Source organism: Somniosus microcephalus, chromosome 4 (genome assembly GCF_052327205.1).
Source record: "Somniosus microcephalus isolate GS21.2 chromosome 4, FLI_Smic_1.0, whole genome shotgun sequence".
In the NCBI taxonomy this organism is placed as follows: domain Eukaryota; kingdom Metazoa; phylum Chordata; class Chondrichthyes; order Squaliformes; family Somniosidae; genus Somniosus; species Somniosus microcephalus.
In genome coordinates this window covers 242,035,818-242,051,580 of record NC_140990.1, presented here as the reverse complement: position 1 = coordinate 242,051,580, position 15,763 = coordinate 242,035,818, and positions in this window count along the sequence as shown.

Genomic DNA, 15,763 nt, shown 5'->3' with positions numbered 1-15,763 from the left:
GAGCATGATGTCCAGATCACCCTCTGAGAAGCGCAGGGCACGCTGACGGGCCTTCTCTGGCGTTGCCATGACTCCCTGGGGCTGAGCAGTAGTGTTGAGGCCTCTTTGCAAGGCTGCAGTGTGCAGGGCGTGGCAGCAGACCAATTCGTCCCTTCCCCCTTTAAGAGCTGGTCGGCACCACGGGGTCTGCTGTCAGTGCAAAAATGACCGCACCCGTGCTGCGCCCCGCCTGGGCGCTATCCCTCTGGACCGCCGGCTTAGCGCCTAAAGAGAGTAGTGGAACGCCTCTTTTAGCGCTCCACCAACCTCTTAGGGCGAAGCCACTGAATTCCCGGCAACGGGGCGCTACTTTGGGGCGGGCGCTAACTTCGGGCGGGCGCTAAAGCTAGCGCCCCAAAACTGCCTAAACTGAAAATCTAGCCCTTCGTCTCCACAATGACTGTGCGGTGGTCACTGCTACCAATACTGTCATGGACAGATGCATCTGCGACAGGTAAATTGGTGAGGACGAGGTCAAGTAGGTTTTTCCCCTCGTGTTGGTTCTCTCACCACCTGACTGGCAGTTATTTTCTTCAGGACTCGACCAGTTCGGTCAGTAGTGGTGTTACCGAGCCACTTTTGGTGATGGACATTGAAGTCCCCCACCCACAGTACATTCAGTGCCCTTGCTACTCTCAATGCTCCTTCCAAGTGGTGTTCAACATGGCGGAGTACTGATTCATCAAAGAGGGTGGGCGGTAGGTGGTAATTAGCAGGAGGTTTCCTTGCCCATGCTTGACCTGAAGCCACGAAACTTCATGGGGCCCGGAGTCAATGTTGAGGACTCCTAGGGCCACTCCTTCCCGACTGTATACCACTGTGCCGCCACCCCTGGTGGGTCTGTCCTGCTGGTGATGGAGGAGTTTGGGACATTGGCTGAAAGGTATGATTCTGTGAGTATGACTATGTCAGGCTGTTGCTTGACTAGTCTGTGGGACAGCTCTCCCAATTTTGGCACAAGCTCCTAGATGTTGGTGAGGAGGACTTTGCAGGGTTGACTGGGCTGGGTGTGCCGTTGCCGAATCCGTACCGAGGTCGATGCTGGGTGGTCCATCCGATTTCATTCTTACTATTTTGTTTTGTAGCAGTTTGTTACCACTGCGTGGCTTGCTCGGCCATTTCAGAGGGCAGTTAAGAGTCAACCACATTGCTGTGGGTCTGGAGTCACATATAGGCCAGACAAGGTAAGGATGGCAGATTTCCATCCTTAAAGGACATTAGTGAACCAGATGGGTTTTTACAACAATCTGATAGTTTCATGGTTACCATTACTAGCTTTTTATTCCAGATTTTTTAAAATCAGCTGCCACAGTAGGATTTGAACTCATGTCTCTGGATCATTAATCCAGGCCTCTGGATTAATAGCTCAGTGACATTACCACTACGCTACCTGTGCCATTTCCTGTTCTCATCCTGAACTGGAAAATTTCATCAACTTTGCTTCCAATTTCCACCCTTCCCTCACCTTCACATGTCCATCTGCGACTCTTGTCATGGCTCAGTTGGTAGCACTCTCACCTCTGAGTCAGAAGGTTGTGGGCTTTTAAGTCCCACTCCAGAGGCTTGAGCACAAAAATCTAGGCTGACACTCCACTGCAGTACTGAGGGAATGCTACACTGCCAGAGGTGCCATCTTTCGGATGAGACGTTAAACTGAGGCGCCGTCTGCCATTTCAGGTGGGTGTAAAAGATCCCACGGCGCTATTTTTTTCAAAGAACAGTTGGGGAGTTCTCCCTGGTATCCTGGTCAATATTGATCCCTCAACCCACAGCACTAAAAAACAGATTCTCTGGTCATTATCACATTGCTGTTTGTGAGAGCTTGCTGTGCACAAATTGACTGCCGCATTTCCTACATCACAACAGTGACTACACTTCAAAAGTACTTCATTAGCTATAAAGCGCTTTGGGACACCCTGTGGTTGTGAAAGGCGCTATTTAAATGCAAGTCTTTCATTCCTTCTTTCTTCCTTCCTTCCTCGACTTCTCTATCGCCATTTCTGGGGATTGGCTGTCGACCAATATCTACTGTAAGCCCACCAACTCCCACAGCTACCTTAACTACACTTCCTCCAGCCCCGCTTCCTGCAAGGACTATATTCCATTCTCCTAGTGTAATGAAATCTGTTTGTTCTTGCCTGTATTCGTTTTGCACTCATGTATATTACCCTCCCCCACACGGTGTATAGTTTCACTTCCTCTTTCCTGACTAAGCTGTATGACTCATTCCTGCGAGCCAGTCAGTGTGTTGAGATGTTAGCTCTGATCTTAGTGATTAAAAGCCAACTTGTTAAAGTCTATGGCCTAGAAATTGAGTGCCCTTAGCGCCGATTTTGCGGCGCTAGAGGGCCTAGCGCTGCATTTGGCGCCGGCGCCGAAATTGCCTGGGGCCCTTACGCCGCGGTAGACCGGTAGCGCTGCGCCGGCACCGATGACGTCATCGGTGTGCGCAGCGTCCCGGTTGCCATGCCGACGGGCCCCAGCGCCGAAATTCAGTTGCGGCCGCCTCGCCCGTGACAGCCGCAACTAAGACTCTGGCAACAGAGTCTTACGAGTCTTTGCGCCGGCGCATTAAAGGCCCCGCGGCGGCTGGCCGCTTTCCCGCCGGCCGCCTGGCCGCAGCTCCCTCCCCGGACTTCCCCCCCCCCCCCCCCCGGAACAGAAGCAAGCCCGGCACTTGTGCGAGGTGCCGGGCTAATTTTTTTAAAGATTTTCGCGGGCCGTGATCGGGTGCAGGCAGCTCCTCCTTAAGGGAAGGAGGAGGCCTGCACTTCCCGAGCCTGCCGCACCGCATCGGGTGCCGCAGCGCCGGAATTGCGGCGCGAAACGGCAGTTAGCGCCGATTTACCGCCGCAAAGACCCTTCAGTAGCGCCGGCAGCCATTTGGGCGCGGCCCTGCTGAATTTTTGGCGCGCGCAGGGGGACTTAGCGCCGGCACTAACTTCCGGCGCTAAAGCCCTGGCTAAGCCAAAACTCAATTTCTAGGCCTATAACTTCTAGTTTTGTGGTTATTGAAGGCACATCAATTTTAATCACTAAAGAATACTAGGATGGATCGACTCCTAAAACCAGAGCGTCTGGACTTGGATCCACATTCTGCTGAAGCATCAAATCAATTTGGACACTGGCTCAAATGCTTCGAACTCTTCGCGACGGCCTCATCTGCTAGCGAGGTAGATAAACAGAGTCTACTGACTACTCGCGTTAATCATCGGATTTATTCGTTCATCCGGGACGCCACCTCTTACACGGAGGCCATCACTATCCTGAAGGCCCAATACCAGAGGCCAGTAAATGAAGTGTACGCCAGACATCTGCTGGCTACACGCAGGCAACGACCTGAGGAATCAATGGACGATTTCTTACAGGGCCTAAAGGACTTGGTCCGGGACTGTAACTGCAAGGCCGTGACGGCCAACGTGTACTCTGACGAATTGGTCCATGATTCCTTCATCACGGGCCTCAAATCGAATTATATCCGGCAGAGACTGCTGGAGAAGGAGGTCCTGGATTTAAAAAAGGCAGTGGCCACTGCGCGATCGCTGGACATGGCCCAGAAAAACTCTGACTCTTATTCTTCCGGCCATGCGGCCCTCACCGCCTCGTGCGCGCCGAGCGGGCCGCCATCTTGGAATCAGCCATCTTCCCCATCCAGGCCTCAGACCAGCTCTACACCGCCGGAGTCCCCACACAGAAGTTCACCCAGGAGTCCTACACTTTATCAAGGCGGAAGTGGACAGACTCCTGCGGGAAGGCATTATTGAATGCAGTACCAGTCCGTGGCGTGCCCAAGTAGTCATAGTTAAAAATAGCGAAAAGAAACGGATGGTAATTGACTACAGCCAGACTGTTAATATTTATACCCAGCTGGACGCCTACCCTTTACCCCGCATATCAGAAATGGTCAACCAGATCGCGCAATACCGAGTCTTCTCGACTATCGACCTCAAATCCGCGTATCACCAGCTCCCCATTAGAACGGAGGACCGCCCATACACCGCCTTTGAGGCGAACGGACGCCTCTACCATTTTCTCAGAGTGCCCTTCGGGGTAACAAATGGGGTCTCGGTCTTCCAACGTGAGATGGACCGCATGGTTGACGAGAATAAACTACAAGCTACCTACCCCTATCTGGACAATGTCACTATCTGCGGGCACAACCAGCAAGACCACGATCTAAATCTTGCGAGATTTTTAAAAACTGCCCTAAAGCTGAATCTAACCTACAACGAAGACAAATGTGTCTTCAACACAACCCGTCTCTGTATCCTCGGCTGTGTGGTGGAAGATGGGGTAATTGGACCGGACCCTGACCGATTACGCCCCCTAAAGGAACGGCCCCTGCCACACAATCCCAAAGCTTTAAAAAGGTGCCTGGGATTTTTTTCGTATTATGCCCAATGGGTGCCCAATTACTCTGATAAGGCCCGACCCCTCATTAAATCAACGTCCTTCCCACTATCAGCTGAAGCTCGGGAGGCTTTCACCAGTATCAAACAGGACATTGAAAGGGCTGCACTGTGTGCAGTGGACGAAAGCATTCCCTTTCAAGTCGAAAGCGATGCGTCAGACTTTGCTTTAGCTGCGACCCTCAATCAGGCTGGGAGACCTGTGGCCTTCTTCTCCCGAACCCTTCAGGGACCTGAAATCAGGCACTCTTCTGTCGAGAAGGAGGCACAGGCTATAGTGGAGGCAGTGCGGCACTGGAGACACTACCTAGCCGGCAAACGTTTCACCCTGCTCACCGACCAGCGGTCAGTGGCTTTCATGTTTAATAACAAACAAAGGGGGAAAATCAAGAATGACAAAATACTCAGGTGGAGGATTGAACAATCCACGTTCGACTATGATATTATGTACAGGCCGGGAGCCCTTAATGAACCCCCAGACGCCCTATCGCGGGGAATGTGTGCCAGCATTCATACGGACAAATTACAGGGTCTCCACAACGACCTCTGTCACCCAGGGGTCACCCGACTATACCATTTTATAAAGTCCCGCAATCTGCCCCACTCCATCGAGGAGGTCAGGGCAATGACCAGAGCCTGCCGCATCTGTGCGGAATGCAAGCCTCGTTTCTACAGGCCTGACCGTGCACACCTTATCAAAGCCACACGGCCATTCGAGCGCCTAAGTCTGGACTTCAAGGGACCCCTTCCCTCTGCTGACCGTAACGTATACTTCCTCAATATCATCGATGAATATTCCCACTTCCCCTTCGCCATTCCCTGCCCAGACATGACCAGTGCCACGGTCATCAAGTGTCTCGGTAATCTATTCTGCATGTTTGGCATGCCGAACTACATACACAGCGATAGGGGGACGTCATTTATGAGTGATGAACTGCGCCAGTTCTTGCTCTCAAAGGGGATAGCCACTAGCAGAACCACTAGCTACAACCCCCGGGGTAATGGGCAAGTGGAAAGGGAGAATGCTACTGTTTGGAAGGCTGTCACGTTAGCCTTAAAGTCAAAAGGCCTTCCGACCTCCCGCTGGCAGGAAGTCCTCCCAGACATGCTCCACTCCATAAGGTCTCTGTTATGTACAGCCACTAACGCTACCCCTCACGAAAAGATGTTCATTTTCCCCCAGAAATCGACCTCGGGCATATCTCTACCTGCGTGGCTGACGTCCCCGGGGACAGTACTATTGCGGAAGCACGTGAGAGGCCATAAAACGGACCCCCTTGTGGAAAAGGTACAGCTCCTCCATGCAAACCCTCAGTACGCCTATATCGAATACTCTGACGGGCGAGAGGACACTGTTTCCATAAAAGACCTCGCTCCCTCGGGGAGCGGAGAGAACGATGAGAGACTACCCGAGGAAGACCTACACAAAGAGACAGGACACCCAGAGGTATCAATACCCAACTTTAACCTGGAGGACACTGCAGATAACCTGGAAGACACTGCGGAGGCCCGGACAGCGGAGGAACCAGAATCCACTCCCCTAGAGGCACCCCAACCGGCTTTGCGCCGATCACTGAGAACCGCAAAACCTCCTGACAGACTCACTTATACCAACTTTTAAGAAACATCACCCCGATGGACTAAATCTAAAGAAGGGGTGAATGTAATGAAATCTGTTTGTTCTTGCCTGTATTCGTTTTGCACTCATGTATATTACCCTCCCCCACACGGTGTATAGTTTCACTTCCTCTTTCCTGACTAACCTGTATGACTCATTCCTGCGAGCCAGTCAGTGTGTTGAGATGTTAGCTCTGATCTTAGTGATTAAAAGCCAACTTGTTAAAGTCTATGGGCTAGATTTTCAGTATAGACAGTTTTGGGGCGCTAACCTTAGCGCCCGCCCGAAGTTAGCGCCCGCCCCAAAGTAGCGCCCCGTTGCCGGAAATTCAGTGGCTTCGCCCTAAGAGGTTGGTGGAGCGCTAAAAGAGGCGTTCCACTACTATCTTTAGGCGCTAAGCCGGCGGTGCAGAGCGCAGCGCCCGAGCTCGGGCGCAGCGCACGGCAGACACTCTGGTGCCAGTGAGCTCTTAAAGGGGAAGGGTGCATGTGTTTTTTGAGGAGGAGGAGGAGGAGGAGGAGGAGGTGGTGGTGGTGGTGGTGGTGGTGGTGGTGGTGGTGGCCGGAAACATAAATACACCGTTCACAACAACGCACTGGATCCTTCCACACAACACATGCAGACTGCCGTTTATAGTGCAGGAGGAGTGCCCTTTAATTTGCGCTCCCCAGGGTGTGTTGCGTTCCATTTTACAAACGCTCTGGACGCCAGCCGCAGAATGGGGCGGTCCGACTGAAGTTTGGATTCGGGACGGCCAAAGGGCGTTGCACGAGGATGTGACGTCATTTTCTGCGCGCGCATCCGGGCGGCCGCTAAACTTTGCGCCGGCGCTAACGGGCAACTTAATTTGGGGCGGGGCGCAAACTGCGCCGCGCCCGGGCGCTACACGAATAGCGCCCGAAAATCACTTCTCTTAAGGCGCTAACTGCTGGCGCAAGCAACTGAAAATCTAGCCCTATAACTTCTAGTTTTGTGGTTATTGAAGGCACATCACCTAGTTTCTCCGTCGTATCTGTTCTGACAATGCCACCTTCCATACCAGTGCTTCCGATATGTCTTCCTTTTTCCTCAACTGAGGGTTTCCCTCCGCCGTGGTTGACAGGGCCCTCGACCTTGTCTGTTCCATTTCCTGCACTTCTGCTCTCACTCCTTCCCCTCCCCCCTGGAGCCACGATAGGGCTCCCCTTGTCCTCACCTTCCACCCCACCAGCCTCCACATTCAACGGATCATCTGCTGCCATTTCCGCCACCTCCAACGTGATGCCACCACCAAACACATCGTCCCCTCCCTCCCCATCTCTTTCAGCATTCAGAAGGGACTATTCCCTCCGTGAAACCCTGGTCCACTCTTCAATCACCCCCAACATCCCTCCCTGTCCCACGGCACTTTCCTGTGCAAGCGCAGGCAATGCAACACCTGCCCTTTTACCTCCTCCAATCACACCATCCAGGGCCCCAAACACTCCTTCCAAGTGACACAGCTTATTTGTACTTATTTCAATTTAGTATACTGTATTTGCTGCTCATGATGCGGTCTCCTCTACTTTGGGGAGACCAAACGCAGATTGGGTGATTGCTTTGCGGAACACCTCTGTTCAGTCCACAAGCATGAGCCTGAGCTTCTGGTCGCCTGTCATTTTAATTCTCCACCCCACTCCCACTCTGACCTTTCTAATGTTCTAATGAAACTCAAGGAACAACGCCTCATTTTTTGATTAGGCACTTTACAGCCTTCTGGACTCAACATTGAGTTCAACAATTTCAGATCATATCCACCACTCCCATTTTTTCAGACAACAGTTGTTGGTAATGATTCTGCTGTTGCCATTTACACCTCCTCTAGACCCATCATTGTTTCTTTACTTGTCCCATTACCATCCCATTTGTCTTGCACCATCATCCCTTTTGTCATTTAATCACTCCTTCCTTCCCCTATCACAGACCTTCCCATTTACTCTTTCCTTCCCTCCCCCTCGCCCAGCCTCTGTATTTGCTTAAAACCTGTTACATCTCTAACTTTTTCTAGTTCTGATGAAAGGTCATCAACCTGAAACGTTAACTTTGTTTCTCTCTCCACAGATGCTGAGTATTTCCAGCATTTTCTGTTTTTATTTCAGATTTTCAGCATATGCAGTATTTTGCTTTTGTATTAATAATTTGTATCTGGCCTCATCTTCACAGGTGTTTTCTTGGTCTGCCTTTCAGAAGATTGGAGAGGCACATGGGGGAAAGTGTGAAAGACGCAAATTTCCATTTCAGATCACAAGGGAAACGACCATTCCCTAATCACGTTCTGCTATCATGTGGTTAGATATTGGGAGATACAGACAAACTCCTAAATGTACGATGCTCAGACCAATATGGAAGCACCACTGTACTGGAAAGAATATCTAAGGAATGACCTGAAAGTTGTAACAAAGTAATTTGATCTTTAGCATTTGTGTTTCTCACACCTTTCTCATCCATTGATGTTGCTGTCTTTTTTGGCATATCGATTGGTATCCTCTATGAGAGATACTCACCCATTACCTCTAATCCTACTAAACATTTTAAATGAAAGTTTAAATACAAAGTGGGAAGAGTTTCCAGGAGTAGGCTGAAAGCCAGTCACACACAGACTCAGAAAAGCATGCCTAAGGTGAGAGACAGAGGGGGTGAAATTCAAAAGGCCCGAAAACGAGCAGGGCCATCGCATGTGAGATTTGCTCACACCCATTTAGAAAGTGCAGGCAGCACGTTAATTTGTTGCTGCCTGCTAATTTGAATGATTTTAACGAGCAGCCCAGCGATGAACACATTACTTCAGGCTGTGTGCTCAGCAGGAGGCCCAATGACATGTCGCTGTAGCAATGCTACATTTTCTTAAAGCAAGTGTAGTGGCGCTTCTTAGTTTCCAAACAGGCAGGCCACTGGGCTGTGGGGCTTTTAACATCGAGTAGACGCGTGTCGAAATAAAACGTTCCCAAACGTAGCTTTGTCTTTTAAACGGTTTACTATAACACTTAACAAACAGAATTACAAAGCAAACACGTATAAACGAACACAGTCAAAAACTGTACTGCTCCAAACCTCACAGCTTCTGCCTCTTTCACCACGTGCAGTTTAAAACTGTAAGATGGCTGCACCCATGTGTGGCTTAGGGACTGTTCCATTGTGGCAAGAATGAAGGGGGTGTCGGACTATACTACTGGAGCAAGAAAATAGGGGGTTTCTTAATACAATAAGTCGTTCAGGTAAATTAACTGTATTATGCCATTTAGCCACTATTTTAAAGTATTTTCTTAAGCTTTTATGGCTCTTACAGCAAGGCTGTCAGTTTTGAAAGCAGTCGCGAGCCCTTATAGGTGAACTGGCTTCTGAAATGTTTTTTTAAATCATTCAAAAATAGGCAGTCTCTAGCCCTTAAAGCTCAACTGCCTTTGAAAAAAAATCATGCCAAACGAGGCAGCCTTCAGCTCTTAAAGCTGACCTGCCTTCTGCACGTAAAAAATGGTAGAAGTGCTTCAGCAAATGGCTCAACAGGCCAGGGAAAGGACACCCAAGTTCTCGCACACAGCACTCCAACTTTGTGCAGGGGGTCAACACTGTAAGAGAGGTCCTCCAGAAAGAAGGATGGGAGGCCAGATCACCAAGGCCGTCACTGCCAGCAACGTCACCTCCAGGACCTGGCTCCAGTGCCCAAAGAAGTTTCATGACCTCAGACCAGTGGTCAAGGTCAATAAATGCATCTTCAAAAGCTGTCTCCTACCAACTGCACCACTAGCTTCACACACTGCTCAATGCACGACCACCCCCCATCACTCACCTACCAACAATCTCTACCAAACACGAGACACACCTCACATTCCTGGCTTCACAATGAGGAGACAGTGCTGCCCATTCTTGGCAGGGGCATGGCTGAGACCTTGGCCAGCAGCGGGGCTGAAAGAATACAAGATGCTGGAATCCTCACATATTATCCTCCTTCTCACATCTCACTTCTACCTCATCCCACAATATCTTCTGATGTACAAGGTGTGCATAGTGCATGCATGCACTTCTTGATTACCCCCCTCCCCTCACCACAACCCTACCCTTGTGCCTTCCTCATTTCAGACACCTAAGAAATCCAGCCTGCCGATCCACTGGTTGACCAAGAAGAAACACCATCACTCGATTTGACACTCCCAGCCACCAGCTCATTGAGGCCATCCTGCAAGGCCATCTGCAGTGAAAGTCAGCAGCCTTCCACCAGCCATGCTGCAGCCACTGGGGTAGCACTGCATGACATCACTAGGATAGGCAAAGGCACATACAAGACAGTCACTAAGGGAATGCATAGGGGTGATTAGTTGATTTTGAAATGTAATATTGGATGCATATATGGATAAAGTTGGATTGGAAAGTTTGCTTTGTGGTGGCTTTTATTTCAGTATTGTGGCCGAGGACACTGCGATGGTGAGTAACAGAGGGAAGGGAAGGTGTGGGACAAATGTTGAAAGGAGGATTGGGGTTGTGGTAAGGCAGATGACTTAATCCTGGATATCCCGGCCAGAAAGTGGCTGTCTGGGTTGCATCCTTCCTTCTGCTTCGCCTCTTCCATCTGCAAGCAGCTTGTCCCCTTTGCTGCCTCTGCTCCATCTCCATGTGATGTTGCAGCCCAAGGAGCACTGCAACTAGAGCCCCAGGACTGTGAGCAAGTGGTTCTCAGAAGCCTTCCTTTAACATCCAAAGCCTTGCAAGCATCTAGCAGCACTCCCTGCACACTTTAACAACTATTTAATTATATTGCACCAAGCCACTCCTCCAATAAAATGTAAAAAAGAACCTCCCAAAGCTGAAATTGAAACTTAACTGAAAAATATGTGTGTCCCTTTAAGAAGCGCTGACAGCGCCTCTGTAGTACTGCTGACTGCATGTTCTTCCATGCGTGGTTAGGAGAGGTTGGTATGGAGAGCAGCGACGTCCAAAATCGCAGGCGTTGCACACCGATTGACATCACAATCCGCATGTTTACATGTGAGAGGCAAGTGCATGCTATGGCAGCGCTGCTGCCCTCTCCAAATTGCGGCCGCCATGTTCTGTGCAAGGTGGCTACCATTTTTTCAACAAAACCAGCCTTAACGGCCGGTGCTACAACCTCGAATTTCGCCGCCCGAGAGAACCAATAAAAAGAATATTGACCTGGAATTTGCGGTGGGTAATGACAGTAAACTGTCAGCATTCGCCATTATTACCCTTCTGAAACTGACCCCAACTTCAGGATTTAGCACATGCGCATCTAAACATGGAAATCCTGAAGTTGCTGTCAGTCATTCACCACTCCGATACTGGCTGTGCTGTGGAGCGCCACCCTCCCACCATAGCCAGCAATCAGTGTAATCAGTGAAATCAGTGAAACTGATGAAAACTTGGGCTTTCTCGCAGTAATATCGCTGTTAAATACCCCATTAAATCTTAAGCTTTGTTGGAATAGGTGTAACTAGGTTTTTAACAGTGTATTGACTGGTAAACAAATGTTCTGGCCCTGATAAACTAATTTTTATATTTATGGAGTGTCAAATTATGATAAAAACTACAATTTTTTTAAAACTAACATTTTTTTGAAGTTTGTTCGTGATATCTCAGCTTCTAGCTTATCCCCATTGAAAATCCCAATCTTTATTTCGCTCTCCATAATTTTAAAAAGTCCGGATAAAAGCAGCTTCTCATTTCCTGGTTTCTTGTCTGTGAGAATTCTTCAATGTAATTGGCTGCTTATGATGATGCCACAGCAGCATCACACTAAAAGTCGCCATGACAGAGCGCTGCAATCAATTGAACATCGAAAAAGGCAAACTTCTCGCCACAGAGATTGCGAGATCGCTGTGGGCAGCTTTCTTCGGGGCCAGCGGTGAGCATCTTTGCTTCGCCGCTGACCGCAAATTACGGGTCATTGTAATTGAAGCCACAGACATCACAAAGACTTAATATTTGGCTGACCATACAGGATAGATTCTTAGGCAGAGGATGATGGGCTGGGTAAAGATTGATTATACTTAATAGCAGACAGTAGATAATAAAACAAATACACACAGAATATCAAAATTGGACTTAGTAGAGTGCACATCCAAGCACCCTATATTAAATGTCAGTACAGGCAAAATATTAAAAATCTTTAACTTTTTTTTTACATACTTGCTGAACTATCAACTAATCAGGAACATACTGCCATAGTTCTCCATATTAATTTAATACAGTACTTTGATGGCTTAACAGTGGTTGAGCTGTAATCAAACTTTCTTACTTGTGCATAGTTCAAAATGTTAGAAGGTAAATATGCATGAAAGGAAATAATAGCATTATATAGTCAAATTTATTCTAAAGTTACAAAAAGACACACACTTGCGTGAATATATAGTGAGCATTTATCTCACACAGTGTAAATACTAAATAAGCCCTAGTTAAAAAGCATTGTAAAAAGAGCTTCTGGAAATGAAAAGCCAACATTTCTACAATTATTTACATCTAATTTTTGACCACTTACCTGGAGAAAAAAGATGTAGGTATCTTGAGGCTGGTGGAACCTCCTCCATCTTCTCCTGAATCATAATTGTGATTCCAAAGGACTGTTTTTACTTTACATAAAAATGTCGCCAGCTTTCTACCCTACATCCCACCTCCCCCCACCCCACACCATCAGGTCCACACAAAGTATTCTCTCTTCTGGGATGTGGTAGAAAGATTTTATTTCTCCAGATACTGAGAAAATATATTCCTAATGGGACTGTAGTTTAGTTGGATTTTTATTTTACTGAATATATGGTACAATGGGGAAGAAATTCAGTAGCGCCAGGAAGGGGCGCTAAATTTTGAGAAGTTGGAAATTCAGCGCCAGGCACTAATCAATCTCGCTGTAAATTCAGTCTCAGCGCTCAAAGAATGCAGGAGAGCGCTAAATCAGACGCTAATGGCATAGGTGAGTGGCGTTAGGCTCCAAGCGATAATGAATATGAGGTGTTGTGTAATCGGGAGTGAGCATTGGCGCAGGCGCCTTCCGGCCATTAAAGGGGTCACTGGAGTCTGCACACCAGCCCCCAATGACTCAGAATGGCGATATGCTGAAAGATGAAATGCAAAGTGCTTTGACGACCCACAACACTCCAGGGACTAAACAGCCTTTATTTGGCTGCAGATACATCCTGCGCTCTCTGCCACTCATAACTGACCTTGCGAATGGAAGTTCCTTGACAACTGGGGCGCATCCCTTTAAGTAGTGCCCCACCAGCCGCCAGCTGGCTGGTTCACGCCTCAGCTCCCTGGCACTGTCGGCGCGAGGCGGTAAGGCAGGGGATGCTACTGAAGTTTGCTGATGAGGCGCCCAGCGAGTGTTGCACACTCGCTGACGTCACGATCTGCATGGCGAAAGTGACCGAGGTGCTAACTGTTATCGCCGGCGCTATGGGGCCGGCAAATTTGCCGTACAGCGCGGGGTTCACCCCGCCACGCGCTACTGCCTCAGCGCCCCATTAGCGCCACTGCCGGGCGCTGACTGGGGGCACTAACCTACTGAATTTCACCCCCAATAAGTATAGACCTAATGAGATTGAAAGAATGCTATTCATCATTTTTTGTGGATATTAAAAAAAACCTTGTAATTTCTTTGCAAATGTTGTTTGTGAAGGCTGTGCTGATTTAAATAATTTAGAACGGTGGTTCTATGGAAGTGCTTTAACATTCAGATAGCTGCACCTCGCAGCAAATTGAAATTGCATTATATTGGCTTAACATTGTTCAACTGCAAATGATCACTTTGCCAGAAATGAAGTCACGAGGTGTTGGTATTTACCTATAAATATCACATGTACCACACTGCATTGCCATACATGGATGTCCTTCCCTAATGCAGAGATAATAACATGGCAGAAATTAGCTCCTTCCCCAAATCAGCAGGAATGTTCTGTTCTCTCCAAAGGTTACCTTTCTTAACCAGCTTTCTCATCAGGAGTTACAGGTTGAATAGCATGCAGTTCTAGATTTCCATGCTAGGCTCAAGTAATGCTTCTTCCTATACAGGAAAAGGTTGCAGCAATGGTGATGATTTGGCCTCCAGTTCATTTCGGGTGCATGCTGACATACAGAGCCGCTTAAGCTGTCAATCATGCTGCATCGCATGCTTCAGGTGATTGCTACTTTTGTCAAAGGAAAAGTCTTTACATACGTATATCTGGTTTTACATGGACAATCTGAAGTAACAGTAGGTCAAACACAAATTTATGGAAATAATCTTTCTACCCTTTTTGAAATTCCTCCAGGTAATCTGTTATCCACACGTGGCTTTCAGATCAGCTCCCTATTGTTATGTATTGTGTGTTCTATTGTGTGTTCTCCTCCCACCTGTGGTGGCGCTGTCACAGGAGATAAATGGTTGGGTGTTCTCTGTTAAGTTTAGCTCTCTTTGTTCGGAACTTTCCAGAACTTCCTTTCCTTCCAATAAAGCACTTCATGTTTGAATCTCTGAGTTCTGAGTCCTAAATTGTGTCTAGGTAGAAAGGTACCGACACAACAAGTGGCAACGAGGAGCGGATGAATCTGCGTATGTTACGGGTGCAGTGAGTAAACAGAAAATTTAATTTGAAACGTGAGATGCCTACTATATTAGGAAACATCGGTGATTTTGATGAAAATGTGGAGCAATGGAGCGCTTATACAGAACGTTTTGACTATTTTGTATTGGCGAATGCGGTGGCAAATGAAAAGGTCGTGCCTACCTTTTTGAGTGTAATCGGGCCGAAGACATTCAATTTACTTCGCAGCCTCGTGCAACCAGATAAGCCAGAAACTAAAACATATAAGCAACTAGTGGAAATTCTTGGAGCACATTTTTCACCAAAACCTCTGGTTATTGCTGAGAGATTTAGATTTCACAAACGGGATCATGAGGAGGGGGAATCAGTGATGATGTTTATTGCTGCTTTAAAAAGGTTGTCAGAACACTGCCAGTTCAAGGAGGTGCTGAATGACACCATTAGAGACAGACTTGTGTGTGGTCTGCAAAATGCAGCCACACAGAAGCGCCTTCTTACTGAGGACAACCTTACTCTTGAAAAGGCCATTGAAGTTAGTGTCTCCATGGAGATGGCGGAAAAGGAGGCTCACCAGTTGAGTTCAACAGGGAGAGTTCACAAGGTGTCGTCTGAGCCTACTAAAGGTGCGCGGAACAGCACATGTTACCGTTGTGGGAAAACGGGCCATCACGCTAATGACTGCTGGTGTACGGAGCTGGAATGCCGAAATTGTGACAAAAAGGGTCACATTGAACGCGCCTGTAGAGGTAAAAAAAGAACAGACAGAGCTGGGAAGCATGGAAGCAAAATGTCTGTATTTGGACAAGAGAGGAAAAAGAGTGTTCACTCAGTGCAGTATGATGGAACAAGCAAAACAGAGGGGAGCGACACCTCTGAGGAGGAAGAGGTGCACATACTGATGGTTGCAGGTGATTTAAATGGCTACTGGGTGTCACCACTGGTGAAGGGACAATCAGTGCGGATGGAGGTGGACACAGGCGCGGCTGTGTCCCTTGTTTCAGACACTGTCTACAACAAAATGCGAAAGCATCTTACCCTTCAGCCAACAAACATTGTGCTAAAGACGTATACCGGCGAACCTGTGGCCATGAGAGGCGTCATTGAGGTGACAGTTAAATTGAACGGACAGACTGCAAAACTGCCACTATATG